At 47.0% G+C, this 16,654-nt stretch overlaps 1 protein-coding gene across 6 annotated transcripts in view; it reads left to right on the top strand.

Moving 5' to 3' along the window:
* The window catches only part of LOC126927606 (putative uncharacterized protein DDB_G0271606), a 105,866-nt gene that overhangs the window by 52,339 nt on the left and 36,873 nt on the right, over window positions 1–16,654 (top strand). The window lies entirely within an intron of this gene.

The following is a 16,654-nucleotide window of genomic DNA, read 5'->3' as shown; positions in this document are numbered from 1 at the left end:
CCATCTTCTCCAGGAATTTTCCTAATCTTCCTCCTCTTCTGGACAGATAAGATCTTCGTTTATGGTCTCCGGACACGTTCGATGCTCGATTAATCTTCGATTTAAAGTCGAATAGATTACACGAAAAATCGTGGTACGAAGCAAACACGAAAATCTCCGCGGCGAATTAACCGAAACAAACGACACTAGAATTATTATCTTCGGTTCGCTTTTGTATGTTGGAAAGGGCGATGACTATGTAGATCGATATTCTTACGGAGCTATTTGGATATCGTCGAGTCGTAGCTTGAACCTAATATGGAAAGGCGCGAGATCGATCTGACAGGGTGACTTTGTCGTGTTTCTTGCGCATTTTTCCATTGCCAGTTGACGAGTTTCTATGCTCCACATGGTACCGTGATAAGAACGTACAGCAAAGGTACTACGAGAGGCAAGGCGAGCCTCGTTTCACGGTTAACAATCTTGTAACGTCTCTCGAGGAAAAATAGTGCGAGCCATTGGAAGTCATCGGTCTGCCAAGCTTGGCCGCCGATTCCTCTAAATGCAATTACTCGGGCAGTTAATCTTCCAAATCGATCCGTCGGTCCTCCAAGGATCGAATTTCTTTCTCCTCTTCTCGACTCTGTCGTTCCCAAGTAAATTAGGTCATATATTTTTGTACCCGACATTCAAAGGGAAGTTTTTAAATTCTTTATTCAACAGATTCTCGTATTCGTTCGCGTAGCCACGGCGCGTTCCGCGTGAACGAGGTTCGCGTATTGCTGCGACTGAAAATTCGCCTGTTCTCCGATCCAATTACGGCGACGTTGGGCCGAAATTCTTCACTTTATTGCTAGAAACGATTCTTCGTTGGCGACCCAAGTTTTTTTTTTTTTTTAAGAAACTTCGATAAGCCTTCGTTTTCGCTAGAAAATAGACACGGTTTCCTCTGGGAGGCGTGTAATCGAAAGTTCACCATCTCCTCTGTAACGTCGTAACGCGGAAGTTTAATAGAATCGACGAAGGAGAGCGTCGGGTTCTGTTTTCGAAAGTCGACGCGTTCTTTCGACGTCACGAGGGCTGGGCACTCGGATCGTTAATTAAAATTCTCGGCTTTTTCTCGCACGATATGGAACAACATTACGCGCGGACCAACCCCCGCCCGAATCACCTAATTTCACGCGCCACGGAAATTAAGCGAGCTCGCGATTCGCCGCATTTTCAACTTCTCCCGGCAGAATGCATCGCGTAACGAAGAAAACGCTGAAAACGTTTCTTTCGCCCGCCATTCTCCGGTTATTTGCCTCCCGAGCCGCGTTTTCTTTCCGCCCTTCCGCCACATTAACCGCGACAACCGAGTGGTAATTGCGCAACGCGATACCAACGCCGGATAACAATTACCCGAGAAAGCGAATTTCACAATTGAATATTCTTCTCGGGGATTAATCCTTCCTTCTTAGGGCTTATCGAGTCTCGAGGGCCACTCGTTCCCCTCGACAGTCCGAGGCGGCCAGTTTAAGGCCGCATTAAAGAGATTAGTTCGCGTCCGAGAGAGCCAACCTACGCTCTCTCTCTCCTTCTTTCGCTTCCTCGGTCTCTTTTGCTATCGGTAATTCGAAAATCCCGGCGTCCCTTTACCCTGGAGGCGACCGTTCCTCTTACTTATCGCCCTAACGAACCAAGATGAGAACTTTCGTCCCCGTTGAAAGCCGAAAACCGTGTTTGTCCAGCGGCCGGAGCGCTGCTCTCTTCGCCGGTGCTCTGATTCGCCATCGTTGCACGAATTCGGTAGTATCCGGCGGCGGTAGCAAATCCAATAAACTTTGGAAAACCACGATGAACGATACGATAGGTTTCGGGAAGAATTCACGAGCTCGTGAGACTTTTCTCGAAGAAAATACTCGGTTTATGGGAGATGGAGTTATTATCGGGTTAATTAATGGGCAAGCGGAACTTCCTCGTTGCGGATTGCTCCCTTACGTAGCCTGTGACTGTTTAGAGACACGAGTTCGCAAAGTTCCAACGAAAGGAGCAAACGTGGAAGCTCCGAATCGGGACCTCGTTCTCGATAACCGGTTTTACGAGGGTGTAAAATCTCGTCGCGAAAGCACCCAATTCCTAGAGTTGGCTCGATGGAAGCTCCTGAAAATTTCTGCCCGCGTCGCGGCCGAAAGTAAAGGGGAACATCTTCTCCGTGGTATCCTTTTCCTTGCTTCTTGCAGACGAACTTGATCTGCGAAACATCGTCGCAGTAACAAAGATAAATAAATTAACGTGGGAACGTTGGAGTGTCCAGGACGAGAGCGAACGCGAGAATTTCATTTTCCGTGGGCCAGGAAATATCGAGCGACGTTACTTGGTCTTTTGTTTTCCGACGGGCTCGTATTCAACAACGTGCCTCTCGACCGAAATACAATTTGCCATAAAAGCTTTCCGTTCGCCGTTTACCGAATGACAAACCTTGTCGTCGCTTGTCACGTGATTTCCGAAACGTTTCGTTACACCAGCGTTTTCATGCGCGTTGATGGCGTAGCTATCCGTGAGGATGGTGTTTCGTTCGTTGAATAAACTTGGACTTTGAGACGTCCGGTTTACATGCAATTCTCGCGTTTATTCCATCGAAAGTGGGTCGTTTCGTTTTAGCACAACGTCGGTGTATTTTATCTTTTTCATCCGCGTAGCTTATTCAAAATATTATATTGCCGGCGGAAAGAGGTGAATTTAAAAACACAAAACACCGACGGAGTAGATACAACAAAAGCACCGTTGCCAGCCGGATTCTCCCAAAACGGCGCAGCAACAACGGAACACGAGCCAGCTCGAAAACGCGATTAATCATCCGGTCCTCTTTGCACGCAAACTCTAACCAACCCTTCGCAGCGGTATCGCCGTTTCTAACGTACGTACATGGCAACAGCCCGGCAAGAAACTAAACTTCGATACCACCGCCGATACCGACCTCTGAAATATACATTCGATGTATCCAGAAATCAAACAGAAGTCTATCGAAATCAAATCGTTCTTTGACGAATACTCGTGCAATCGGCTCGATATCTCTCCAAGGAGACTGGAAGAAGTATCTCGCGGTAAGAAACAGACAGAAGAACCGAATCGTCGAGATGGTCTATTCGAGGTTTTCGATGGTAAATCGAAGCCACGACCGACGAATGTTTCGCGAGTACAGCCGGTTGCGAGGGGCTGCTTTTAGTCGGTGGTTTTATCTGTCTATTGTTCGTTGGTCCGCGAATAAACCGCTCACGCATCTCACCGCTCGACAGTGCAAATAGATGGAAATTCGCCGGAGAACGAGGCATTTTTCTTTTTTATAAAGAACAGGATCGGCGACGATAACGACAGATTTATCGGGCCACGGACTCGTAAACGACGCGTTACCAGTCGCCGCGAATAAAAACCTGTTGAGTTCTGCTAGAAGTGCGAAGATCCTTCGGCTATTGTTGTCCGCAGGCCGAACACGGCATTTCGCTCGAATTTCGTCGCACTACCATTGTTTTATCCGCTAACGATTCCGCGGTTTTACATGCAAATCGACGTGAATCGCCGATAGACACGTTTACCTTGGTTTTTCGCCACTCGGCGATTCCGAGTTGTCCGGCTGTAACGAAGATACCAGAGTAGCTTCGCAATGTATCAACTTTTGTTGGACGAAAGCACGATTTTAAGAAGTAACCTACTCGAAGTTGAACATTTGTATTTAAATATTCCAGCCAAGTTTCATCGATTAGTTAGCTCGGTTTCCACGGCCCAAGTATAACGTCGTCGTTTGTAACTGGTTCAAAATATGGCCAGTCTAAACTAGAGTATCCTTTTACGCGTCGTCCTTCCTCGTTAACATCGACGTCCTCCTTTTCGCACCTGCTAGCCTCAACGACCGCGTAACCGTAAATTCATTGCGTTGTTGGTTTCAACTTAGCTCCGAGGCTTCAAAAACCTACGGAAATTATGTTCTGGGTCCTTAACAAATGTAATTAATGCTCGCGTGCCGCTTTTTGCACCAGCGGAACTTCTTTCGCCTTGTCGTCTCTTTATTTCTTTCCTTTTTTCCCTTTTTTTTTTTCAAGCTTAAAAAAAACTTTGCGACACGATTGCTCGGTGTACAATGCAGTTCGTTATGCATACCATTACGATCGCGGAGTGCAGCGGTATTCATTACCAGATCCATCGGGTTTTTCCACGAGGACGAGCCAGCTCGGGGCAAAAAAATCGTATCACACGTACGCCAAGCTTTTTCCCGTAATTAAATCACAGCTGCGTCAGGTGCTAATTAACCAGCGACAACTTTCTTAACTCGCTGCCTGTCCATTACGCGAAAATGCAGCATATCAATTTGCTCGCGTACTCTTCAACGAGGCTACTGTTCACGCTTCGACTTTCCAGCGTACGGGGATTTAAAATTAACAAATTATCGTCCCTTTACGGTAGAATCTAGTTATCAAAATTTAGTAAAATCTAACAAGATGTAATATTATGCAAAGATATCGTCTTTGTCTTTCAACTATCTTCGCTAAACCGATTCGACGATTCGAAACGGGCGAAGCTCAGTCCCACGAGCTTCGTAGAATCAACTTCTATCAGACTCACATACCTTGTACAAGTTTTACACGGAAAAAGAAACTTTCATTTTCTCGGGCGAAACGAATTGTTCCGAGTGTCTTGGGTATCGGCCAAACAGCTTCCAAAGCAACAAGGAACTCCGGGTGTACGATTACACGCGACCGACCCCACGGTTTATAGCCAATTTTCACACGCGACACGTCCACTTTCTTTCTATCGTTTTTCTAGCTATTTCACCGCCCGATAAACGATCAGCTGTTTCGTCGCGAATTCCAGAGAATTCGCCAATGAACCGTCGATTACATCGAATCGGACGATCGTTGCCGCCACTCATCGCGTCGCTTACGCGTCGACGATAACCGACGGGAGCGAAGGCTCAACGAGAATCCTCCAATTTCCATAAATCGCGACCACCCTCGCGAAACGTAGACGCGCTGTCTGAGAGAGCAATTTGCGTAACCGTCTGCGAAAGTTACGAGTCAGCTTACACCCTGTCACTCTGTCCGGCTGACTGCCGCCTGTTTTCCCTCTCTGGCTCGCGTCCATTTGTCGACGACCGGCCACGCGAGCCACGCTATCTTCCACCACGCCATGGTGTCTCGATTTTCGCGCTATTTTTCGCACGAGTCTTTTTGCCGCGAGTCTGTTTTCTCCGCGCAAAAAGATATCGAACGAAAATTGAAAAGAGAATCGTGTGGGCGAAAATCAAAGCAAATGAGATTCTCGTAACACGAAAAGGCGTTTGCTCTTTGTCGAAGACATTGCTACTTTGGAATGGCTATAACGCGCGGCAGCTGTGGTTAAATTCATCGACGTGTCGGTATGGGGGAGAAACGTATTTTCTAGAGCATTGCCTCGCGGAATGATACGGCTGTTACTCAAAAGACGTGTACCATCGCGAGCAAGATATATAATGGCGCGTGATCTATAACTCTCGGATAAAGCATCTGGAAAGCGTCGGTGCATTGCTGGTAACGACGCCATCTTTTATCTCGTGTCATTTCGACGTAACGATGATCGAGGATCGGTTGCAACGGTGGCATTTATTCGTAGACACGCTCTTTCAGAGCTAGTTCATTTGCTCGATCCAGCTCCAAATTTCAAGCTGCCGATACGAGGACGAGTATTCGCGAGAAATCGATCCGGATAATCCACTCTTCGATGCCAGGCTACTGACTTTGTTTCTCTTCTCAAGTACCTACAACTTCCACTTTCTTCGGTTCTTCTAGACTACCTCCAACGAGCACTGTCGCCGTCTGACAAATGTCCACGGCGGCAGGAAGGCGGCAGCTCGAATCGAGTGGAAAATATAGCAAAGTATCGGCCGATCGACCGAGACAAAGCGTGTTCCGCGTAGCTTCTACGCGGAGACAACAGCAGCTGCGGATTTCAGTAACGGTACACGCGCGTGTTCAACGTACGACGCGTGCAAATCGCCGATCTTCGATCGACGTCACCACGTGGAATCGGTTACAACCTTATTTCCCGTGCTCTTATGGGAAATCGTATTCCGAAACGTTGCAGCTGTTACCAAAGCGACGGTCGTTGGAATTTTTCCACGAAAGCTACCTCGACCATGGCCGCGTCGATTTCGACCAATATGAAACTCGAGACGAAGCATCGAGCGCGCTCGATGGAAAATTGGAACGATGTTTCGCGAACGTGGTCTGTTGACCGACCGCTTAGGGGCGAATTACAAACACTCGATTCGAGATCCGTGGAACTGTCGCCGACAGAGGGTCGCTTTGTTTTTCCATCCGAACCTCGACGAGCGAAAGTCGTGCTGCAAGGTTCCATGGAATTTTTGGAGTCACCGGCCATAGAGGAAATTTGGGTCGATTGGCTGCAGCCGATTCAAAGTTGGCGTTTTTCGACGACAACCTGCGACCAAGTTTCTTCCAATTCGTTTTTTCCATGAAAGTTGAAGCACGTTGAAGTGAATGGGCAACTTTGATGTTTGAAATTTTAATGAAAAAGAACGTCGTGATTTCGATATAGAGGATCGGAATTTTTTACCAGATATTCGATCCCCTGCTCGTAGTAAATTTTCCCTTATCGGTGATTACGTCGCCGATCGGCTTGCTTCTACCGGCAAAGCTCCGAGCGTTCGTCACGTTATCAGTAGCTGGCGTTCGTCGAGTCAAACTTTCGACGCGTGGCAACATGCCGCGGTGAAGTTGCAAGGGAATAGGACGGACAGCTTCGTTTCCTAAACGTCCCGGCCGGATAGCAGGAAGAAGGGCACGGAAGGGAACGTCACGTAGGCTTGAAACTCAATTTCATCGGTGCCGCTGCATGCATCGAGTGGTTATATTTTCTTTCGGATCGATCGACGTCTCGGAACAATCGACGTCCCAGCTGGTCGATTGTTACACGTAGCCTTGGAAAATCCACGTTTCTCCGCTGCTGTATCCGCCGGAAAAATGATGAATACCTTGCACGCGAGACGAATATCGATCGCCTAGTCTTTTAATAAGATCGACTTTCTGGTTTGTCTTGTCTTCGAGAGAACGTGACTACGTTCCCACTGAGATTTATACGATTCGTCATTTTGCTCGTGAATCGACTCTTGCTTGGTAGCGTAGTTTAACAACGATCTCCGTGGCAGACGTACGGTAATACAGCGATAGTTACAAGATACTTCCTAATTAAAAGGAAAATTACTTGGTATTCCGGAAGGAAATCATCGACTAAACGTTGAGACCGTAGGTCGAGTGTTTATTTTTCACGCGATTAAAAGGATTCTCGGTTGCATCTTCGCTGTGAAAAAGTCCGTAGTATCGAGGACGTGTGTCAAACGCAGTGAAATTATCAGTGAGAGTATCAACGTGGAGTGGAATTCCTGGTCGGTGCACGAAAAATCGATAGTTTCCACCAAATAAATTTATCAGTTCGCCATCAAATTGCTGTCGCATTTCGTTCTCTGAAATAATATCTCGAAATATACATTTTTAACGAGTAGTGACGAGTTGAAAACTCCACGACGTGGTACTGTGCGCTAGGAAAATAGGAGAAATTCGCGAGTTGTCCCGGTAACGGAAGTGAAAAAGGTGGAAACAGAGCTCCGTGCTCCCGTGTTCTAGTTAACGTGTCACGAACTCTCCTCGTGTCCGACACGTATTCGCCTTATTTCGTTCGCCCGACGGGAAAAATACTTCGATAAGAAACGCGCGATTCATCGCGACTAAACGATCAAATCCCATCTAACCGTTTCATCCTTCTTTTCATTCTTTTCTTCGCTTCCATTTATGAAGCGGGAGGTGTAATGTCTACGATATAGCGACATCCTAACTGGCGCGACGCGATGAAATTTACGACGTTCGAACGTTTTGCAACTAATTTTTAGAAATATACCGACTGGTTATCGACTAATTGGTTAAACCAAAAAAAAAAAAAAAATACGTGTCGTGATTTTTGAGTGTATTTACGCGCAAAATTGACGCGTGTATGTGTATGTCTGTGCGCAGAGACAGCGACGTTGTCACGATACTCAAACGACGTGCGAACCGATTTGCAGACAGGTAGCGATTTAACTCGACTTTTCTCAGTTACCATTGGAATTCCTCTTTCGAAAACGCGCTATTTCAGCATTTTTAATGCCTCGTATCTTCCCTCCCATTGCACGTTGTATCTTCGGAAGGAAGAACGAGGCCCCGGTACTGCTACGTGGGGATGTACGTCAAGGTGGTGCAATTTACACCCCTGTGGAATATTCGAGGAGATACGAGTTGTGAAACCGTTAGATTGTGTCGTTGCGTGACCGTTTGGAAACTCCAAGGTTTATGACAAGGTCTCGACTATTGAGCTAAGTAGAAGCGCTGCGATGACGTTAAAAATACATGGTACTGTAAGTCCGTTAAAATAACCCACGTACCATCTGAGCGCTGGCACGCAGATGCTCGTAGCGTTAAAATTCAGTTTCTCAAAAATGGCGATTGTTCTTGACCGTGGCATAAGGAACTCTTGGCCTAACGGAACTCTTCGTTACATCGCGTTATAACATTCAACGGAAATAGATTTTCTCCTCTTTACCGATATGTATATTCATCATAGCCGAATACTGTTGTTTATCTCGATGAACTTTCAATATTTCGTAGGATTTTTTACTCAGGTTTCCATGCATTCATTCTTCGAATGTATAAACTTAGAAATCGAACACGATTCCCTTGTCTCTTGATTCTTTACGAGTAGCGGGATATCGGAAGCTAGTTTACACTTGTGACTAGTCGTTGACCAAGTAGCTGACGGAAACAGCGTCCGTCCTGTGGTCAGTCAGCGGTCGGTAGTGGTCACTTTCTCCAAAATCATTTCTAGCCAACTACCTAACTTCCGTGAACGTGTATGGTCGTTGCCTTTCCAGTTTCACGCATTACCGCGTCCACTCTGGATCAATAGTACGAAATAATCTATGATGCACCAGCTTCTCTTTGATATCGCCGTCATCGGGACAGCCAATCGGGATGAAGCGGATTCGCAGCTTCGCGAAAAGGATTTTCCAAGAGGAATTTCCGTGATAAAAAGCGAGGAACATCGACGAGCGAGTTCCACAGAGCGCGAAACATTTACGACAAGAAATGGTGCAAGTAAGAGAGGGATTTCAGCGATATTAAAAAAATGTTTATCGCAGAAACATCAAAGAAGGGATTGTAATAAAAGGAGGTAACGCAAGTGTACTTAAAAAACAAATTAAAACAACCGAAAGAAATGAGAAGGATAGGAGAGACAGAAACAGCAAAGAGCAACAGAAGGGAATACCATCGATCGAAGCGCAACCTGATAGAACTATAAAAAGAAAAGAAAGACATCGTTGATAAATGAAAATTCTGAGACTTTCTAGCGCGAAACCGACATCGATATCTCCCAACTTTCAAACACGTCTATACATATGTCAGAAATCTGAGTATGGCAGCTTTTAGGTGGAATGGGTACGAGCTAAAAAGTTGTCAATGCGAAAGTACGACACGATGCAAACTATGCATGATCTGTAGTCTGCAGCCCGGAGGTGGTTTTCTTATCCGCAGTTTCTTCTGCAGAGGAAAATAAGGAACGACGATCGAACCATTAAACCAAAGCTTCCCTTTTCACGGTCATAAATAAGGGTAGCTGTCGAAGTGTCGCTGCATTATCAGGGTATCTGTTCCCCGTGGTCGGACCGCGACGATTCATCACGATTTTATTCCATGCTTTCTAAGAGTCGTGCAACGCCTCGAACCTCACGTTCCTGCTTGACTTTGGAGTTGTCCGAGGCGGGATTTATCGAGATTTTTCGATCGTTCTTTTACCGATTGTTCGTTTGAACGGATACTCGGCCATTATCTTAGGAAAGTCACGAAATTAATCTGGTTTAAAGCGACGAGAAAGTAGAGAAACCGTCGGCTCTAGGAGTCGGTTCGAGGAACGTCTTACGGTCACAGAATTTAATCTGGAATGTCTGACAGCCGGAGATGTACACTCTACGTGTCTAACTACAGAGGGCAGCGTGCAGAGCAAACCGTTCTCGATTACGACGCCGGTTGAAAAAGTTAAAAAGAGGTGTGGAGTAAGTAGATGGAAGACAGCGTCGCGGAACCTCTGTCGTTTTACACACAAAGGCTGCGTCGCCCCCGTGGCATTGTCCGCGTTCGAGGTGGAGCTCATCTCCACCTTCGAACCCGCGCCGCGTGTTCTCTTTTTTCCACTGTCTCACGCCGGCCTCGGGAACAATCGGTGACACTTTGAACTGCATGAAGAGGCGCGAGCAGCGTTACAAAGCCCACTGGAACCAACGAACGAACGAATGAAAGGAGAAGGTAGAATGGCACTGTTCTTCCTTCAGCTTTCCACGCGAAAAAAAGGAAGACTTTTCCCTCGTTGTTGTTGTTGTTGTCGTCGTTGTTGGCAGGTAATGGCCACAAAGTGTCCGCTTGCATTTTTTCAGCACACCTTGTTTTCCGCGAAGAGAGAAACAAACTGGTGAGTCGAAACAGCAAAACGGTGTTGTTGTTTCGCGAGTGGTAAGCTACTCCGCCCTTTTTCGCTGGGGAGCGCTGGAGAACCAGTGGATTCGCGTTTCACCGAGAAAGCACTGGATCAGCGGGTCTCGTGTTTCGTTAATCGGTTAACGCTGCATCCGTGGGATAGCAGAGCAACGCGGAGATTAACGCAACCGAAGAACGGAAGAGGCGATCGAGAAGAGAGGAGAGGGCTTAGAGAGCCACGAGACGAGACGTGGGGTTCGAATCGGAAGACGCTACCTGTTACACGCCATTTCCTCGCTGTTATTAGCGATACAGACAGAGGAGCATGCGATTTATAGCTGAAAGACTTTATAGCTACAGATGGTGAATTATATCGAAACCGTTAACTCGCAGGCCACGGTTCGCGGAATCGGCGAACGCTTTTAAGAATTTACCTCGCGGTTTCTGCCGCGTCTCTCGTTCCATCCTCTCTCCGCCTCTTTGCTTTCATCTTCGTGTCTCTACCTCTGGTTTAAATAATTCTACGAAACCAGGTACTCGCGTGTCGCCTCGCGGAGAAAGAAAGAGGAATATTAGTTTTTTAGACAACCAAGGTTGGAGGGTTTAGCCGGCTAAAAAAGAAGAATGGAAATTGGACGAGAAACCGATGCATTCTTAATCTTGGAGCAGAGCTCGGCGAACTTATGAATTTAAATCATCTCCCCACCGACGGCTCGTTTCTAAGCGGGTACTTCCGAGGTGGCGAGAAAAATAGTCGTATCATCGATCCCTGTCTCGGTGCGCATTCATCATCGGTCAGTTCTACCCGCGCCGAGACGCGGCTGCTCGCGTCTGCTGAAAGATTGAGGCAGGTCCTGCCGGTTCCAACGAGAGTGAAAACGAACCCCTTCTTACATTGTCCATCTTCGATCCATTTTAAACAGCGAGCTTCTTCCACAAATATCTCCAGTGGTTTACTCTACTTTTTCCAAACGAATGTTCTCCTTTGAATTGTAATCAATTAGAAAGCGAAGCTCTTCTATCGACGCGACATCGTCGCCATAGGTTTCCGTTGCTGTAAAACGGGACTCGTGTTTCTTCCTCGAAGCGTCTGGAGATCGGTTAACGAGCATATAACGGAAACGACCCCACTTTGAGTTAGATTCTCGCACGGAGTTGAGCCTCCACTTCGGATTACTTATTTAAGCAACGACCTTTCCCTTTTCCGTCTGTGCCGTCAATCGACAGACATCGATCAGGTTCTTCGTCTTTCATCGAACGCCTTCTCCGTTTCAAATTCTTTACTCCGGCTGGATATCAAATATTTAACAGGGGCTGCTGCAAAGCGACGACGCGATCGCAACGCGAAATAACGAGGCCCCTGTCGATGACTGGTGAATATTTGACGATAAACAGCGACGGCATTCGCGTGCAACGATTAATGCGCCGATGGCTGAGAATCCGGAGCTCGTTTGCATTTCACAGGGATTGTATAATAATTCCAATATACCGGTCGATGATCGTAATTGAACGGTCTCTCGAGAAAAAGGATATTCAGCAGTCTTCCCCGAAGTCTACCTATTCGAGGACTACTTCATCCGCAGACGAGAGGTCGCGTTCCAATTGTGGTTTTTACAGAGATCTCGCGGAGACCGATCTCGTACGATAATGATATCGATCGGGCATTTTATTTAATGCCAGGTGTCCGTGAAATTCTCAGGATGTCGTCCGACTTGGTTAAACCGCGACCATCGAGAACTCTCCTTCTCTCTTTTATCTATCCAGTCACCGATCTAAATGACATCCTTTCTTCATAACGAACACCTTTCACGCCGCTTTGCAAACAAAAACGATAATTTTCCGCTCGTTTAAATATTTTCTTTAGCCACTCTTATCTGGTGTGTCATCGAGGCCCTGTGACGGTTTTATTTCGCCCGGCGTCTCTCGCGTCCCCGATTCGACCCAGCCGAGCGTCCATTAGCCGAATTAACGAAGAAACACGAGCGTGTTTTGCGAGAGAGGACGCTTTTGATAGCGGGGCGTTGGTTTTTCCGTAAATACGCGGGAAATATTTCGACGAGCACGCCAGTTTCGTGTCTCTCCGTCTGTTTCATCGACCGCGGCTGGCGTTCCCTGTCGCAAAATCGTTGCAAACTGCGGTACAAGCTCTCTAGTCATCGCCGATTCTGCGTAACCTATGATTATTCGAAGCGTGCACAGGCATCACCGTGCCACGGATTATCATTTCTATTGGGGTGAACCGCGAGAGTGCTTGCTCTGTCAGTTTTCCGCTAAATCGTGTACACACGTTGTGCAAACAGGATATCCCATTCTACGATATCCCATTTTCGGCGAACACTCGGAGCGCGCTCTACCATATCGTAGAACAAAAAAGATTCCCCGTTTCAGGAAATCCACGGCTTAAGTCGGGACTTTATTTGTCATACGTGGAAACGAATGAGAAAACAGCGTGGAAATTGCCAAGTTCTCAGCTGCCGGGCTTTTAGGGCGTCTACTATCCTGCCCGATCTTAATTAACTTCGATCTATTCGGTCGGTCGTGGTGGTTCACTCGCGTCTGCAATATCCTGGCAATATTCGTGACCCTTTCACCGGAATCCATCCTCGGCGATGGATCGAGCGGACGCCACGAACCTGCTGCTCGCATTCACGAGCCTAAAACGGACGATAATCGGGATGCACGTGGAAGGTATTCGCGTTTACAGTCTCCAAGTTCGTAATGGACGCGTGCAGGGGAGAGCGAACGGGCGAAACGCCGACGTTATCGCGACGAGATAACGTATTCACGTCGATGAATATTCAGGGAACGGGGGCAAATTTTGCGAACGCCTCCGTGTCGATTTCGTGTCATGCTCGGCAATGTGTACGGGGCTTAAGCTCCATCGTATGTCGAGCTATTTAGACCGCGACAGGCTCGGGAACGTGTCGTGGCAAGACGATAACGTTGCATAAGGCTGAGCGAACAGGATCGACCGCTCTGACGATCGAGACGGTAGCTTCTGTTTCGTGCAAGTGGGAAAATTTGGTGAATCGTGTTCAAAATAAAAATTATTCCTCGCGGTCTCTATGTCTTGCGATAGGAAAGTAGAAGAATTTTATTTATGAAAGTTAGGAATTTATAATTCGCATCGCGTGTTTTTCATAAATCGTCAGAAATTCTGAAATGATGATATATTGTGTCCATATCGATTTGGATCAATTTGAACGTTTCAATCTTAATGAGAAACACGTTTAGGTATCCCTTATGCACAGGACCGAGACGAGAGGTAGTAATTTCTCGAAAGATAGGGCTCGGATCTCGAAGCTGCGAGGGAAGTGTACGCGAGTTATCTTCCGGAACATGGCGCGACGCCATCTTCTCCGTGACGTTCAGACGAAAGTGGATGAAACCGTGGGTCGTTGGTTTATCGAACTATCGAATCGACCTCTCTCCAATCGGCTCGGCCGCTTGAGATTCAGCAGCGATAGCCGCGAATATCGGACCGAAAGAGTAGCTTCTCTCGTCTAGTTTCGCGATAAGAAAACGATTAACGATTCTAGGGCGTATCGTCGATTCCGTCGAAAGCCCTTCGTGCATTAATGCTCCGCTTCTTCTTCTCTCTCGTTTATAAAAAAAAAGCATTCTTGTCTCGAAAAGAATCCGTCGAACGTTTTAAATAGGTTCGAAGAAACGCGATGCCAAAGTTGGACAAAGATCTGGCGCAAATTAACAGCACCGAGTCACCGAGAGTCGAGGAATTGGAAAAGAAAGCCTCTCTCTCTCTTTCTTTCTCTCTCATCGCAGTTAATTTCCAAGAATCTCGGTACGATACTTGAGAAACAATCTACTAGGTCACGAAGGCCTCCGAGGTAATCGAAGATCGAAATAAACCACTGCTGTTTCTTAGTTTCTCGCGGGCTGATTTTTGTTGCGTGCTTCCTGCTTTCCTCGAAGCGATATCGGGAGAAAATGGGAGCGCACGTCAAAGAATAGAACGGAAAAAGAAAATTAGGTGTAGACTATGAATTACCTGTACAGAGAATTTGCCTCATGTTTATACGCGTACGATACTCGTTAATCGACATTCGAGCCAAGCATAATATAACCCGGCAAAATCAAGCTCTGCATGATTAATTTAACGTAACAGCTTGGTGGGGTGAGGCTCAACCATGTAAGTAACGTATATACTCGGTACGCCAGTAAAAACATTCCCTCCATCCAAACTCCATCCAAAGACAACTTAGGTTTCCGTGTTATAGCAAACCGACTGCCAATTCCACGTTCTCTTGCCTACAAAGCAAACCTCTCTGCCACTCGAAACATGTAGTTTGAAGGAATCTCGGGACACACCCCTGTTAACGAGAAAATTCATTTATCGACGAGAGCTCGAACGAGCTTAGTCGGAGGCCGCAGGCGTCGATCCGTGGAAATACTTTCATTCCCGCGGTGACACGCGTCTCGAGCAGAGGGGCCTGTAATCACGCCCCGATTTTTCCCCTCGAGTCAGCCGCAAATTAAATAAGACAAACCCCGTTAGGGGAGCGTTCGCTCTGTCATATGGTAGATTCGCTTCCTCTCGCTCCGTACGTTTCTCGCCATGCAACAGGCCTTCGGATACGTCGGGAGCGTGGCCTGTGGCAAACAGTGTTCGAACAGTCTTTGGCGCGTTTTTAGGTCGTAAGGTTCGAGGACGATACGCTTCTTCGTCGTTCCTTCGTTTATTTTTAAAGAAACGATTATAGATCGACGGGATACCGAGACAGTGTCGCTTAATCGTTTCCGACTCCTCCTCATTCCCATTGTTTCTCGAATGCACGAACAGCCGCCACCGCTTCCCTCGATCGATTTCGGATACGGCTAAACTCGAGTTACGCGCCGCTAAATTTCCACTCGGCCGGAGAATCCGTCCTCTCGGTAGCGTAGATTCCTCGCTCCTCCCTGTATTCGCTACGTTTTGCAAATTTGACTACGCGAGAACGAAACTGGAATGTGGGATTCGGCGGTTGAAAAATATCCGATTGATCGGGGTTTGATTAACGAGCGCGGAATTGGACGAATGCGCGGAGAACGATTTCAGGTTTATTTCCCATTTTCGATACCACCCCTGAAACCGTCTCTCTTCCTATGTCTCTTAATCAAAGCACGCTGTTCCTTTCGCTCGTAACTTTAATCCACGCCACTAATCGGATCCGCGGAACTGGCGGGAAAAATCAAAGGGACGCCGTTCACAGAACACCCTTTTCATCCGAAGGAACACAATTTTCGCCACGACGCCAGTTTTCAGTAACGTCGACCTGTTTGAACGCTTGTAATAGAATAAAGGGGGAAGCAGAGTGTTCCCGGAGCAGGGATAGACTGACCTAATGAAAAATTTACGATCAAGCATTTTCTGAGAAGAAACGGGAGAAAGAGGAAGTAAAGCCTGGTGAATGCAACCTCCCTGTTTCCTCCCCTCTTCCGACGCTTTTACTCAACGCGAAAGACACCGGAGAGTGGTCGCTCTAGCATTTTCAACCCCATTGCCATCTGCAATTCTTCGCAATTCCCGGCAATTTCTCATTCTGCTTTGCGATTGCTTTACATATTAGTCATACCGTGGATCGTGTGAAAAGTTGGCCTCGACGAAAGATTCTTCTATCGAGGGGAAAGTTGGTCGGTAATTCATACATGAAATAAAGTCAGAATAAATAAGACGCTTGTTCAATTTTAATGACTGGCAAGGGAATTAAAGAGAACCGCGATGCTCTATTAATCCAGTGACCCACAAACCTCTTAATTTATTGTGTACTTATAACGCGAAAGTCGACGAATTAATTAGGAAAAAAGATGTGCTCGTGAAGTAACGCGAAATAAATGTAAAAGCGCGCGATTTTCGTTGGCCCTTGTTAACTTTGGCTAACGTCGTTGACTTCACGGTTCAGGGAGATTACAGGAATAAAGGAATCCTCGACACGTTATCCAGCTTTATGTGAAATTCGAAGCTCGCTGCGCGTCCCATCCCATCCTTCTCGTACGTACGCTTTCGGAATCGAACGTAGAGACTCTTGGTAACCATAGAGAGGTGCACAGAGAGGCGCATACAGAGTTGGCGAACTGTATACAATTGGCGAAGCTACGCGTCGAATCGATGCCCATTGCCCTTTTCCCTTTGCAGGCGGCAGTAGCGC

This window comes from Bombus affinis, chromosome 2, assembly GCF_024516045.1.
Source record: "Bombus affinis isolate iyBomAffi1 chromosome 2, iyBomAffi1.2, whole genome shotgun sequence".
Classification (NCBI taxonomy): domain Eukaryota; kingdom Metazoa; phylum Arthropoda; class Insecta; order Hymenoptera; family Apidae; genus Bombus; species Bombus affinis.
Note: the sequence above shows the minus strand (reverse complement) of the source record. Positions and strands in the feature narration are given on the sequence as shown.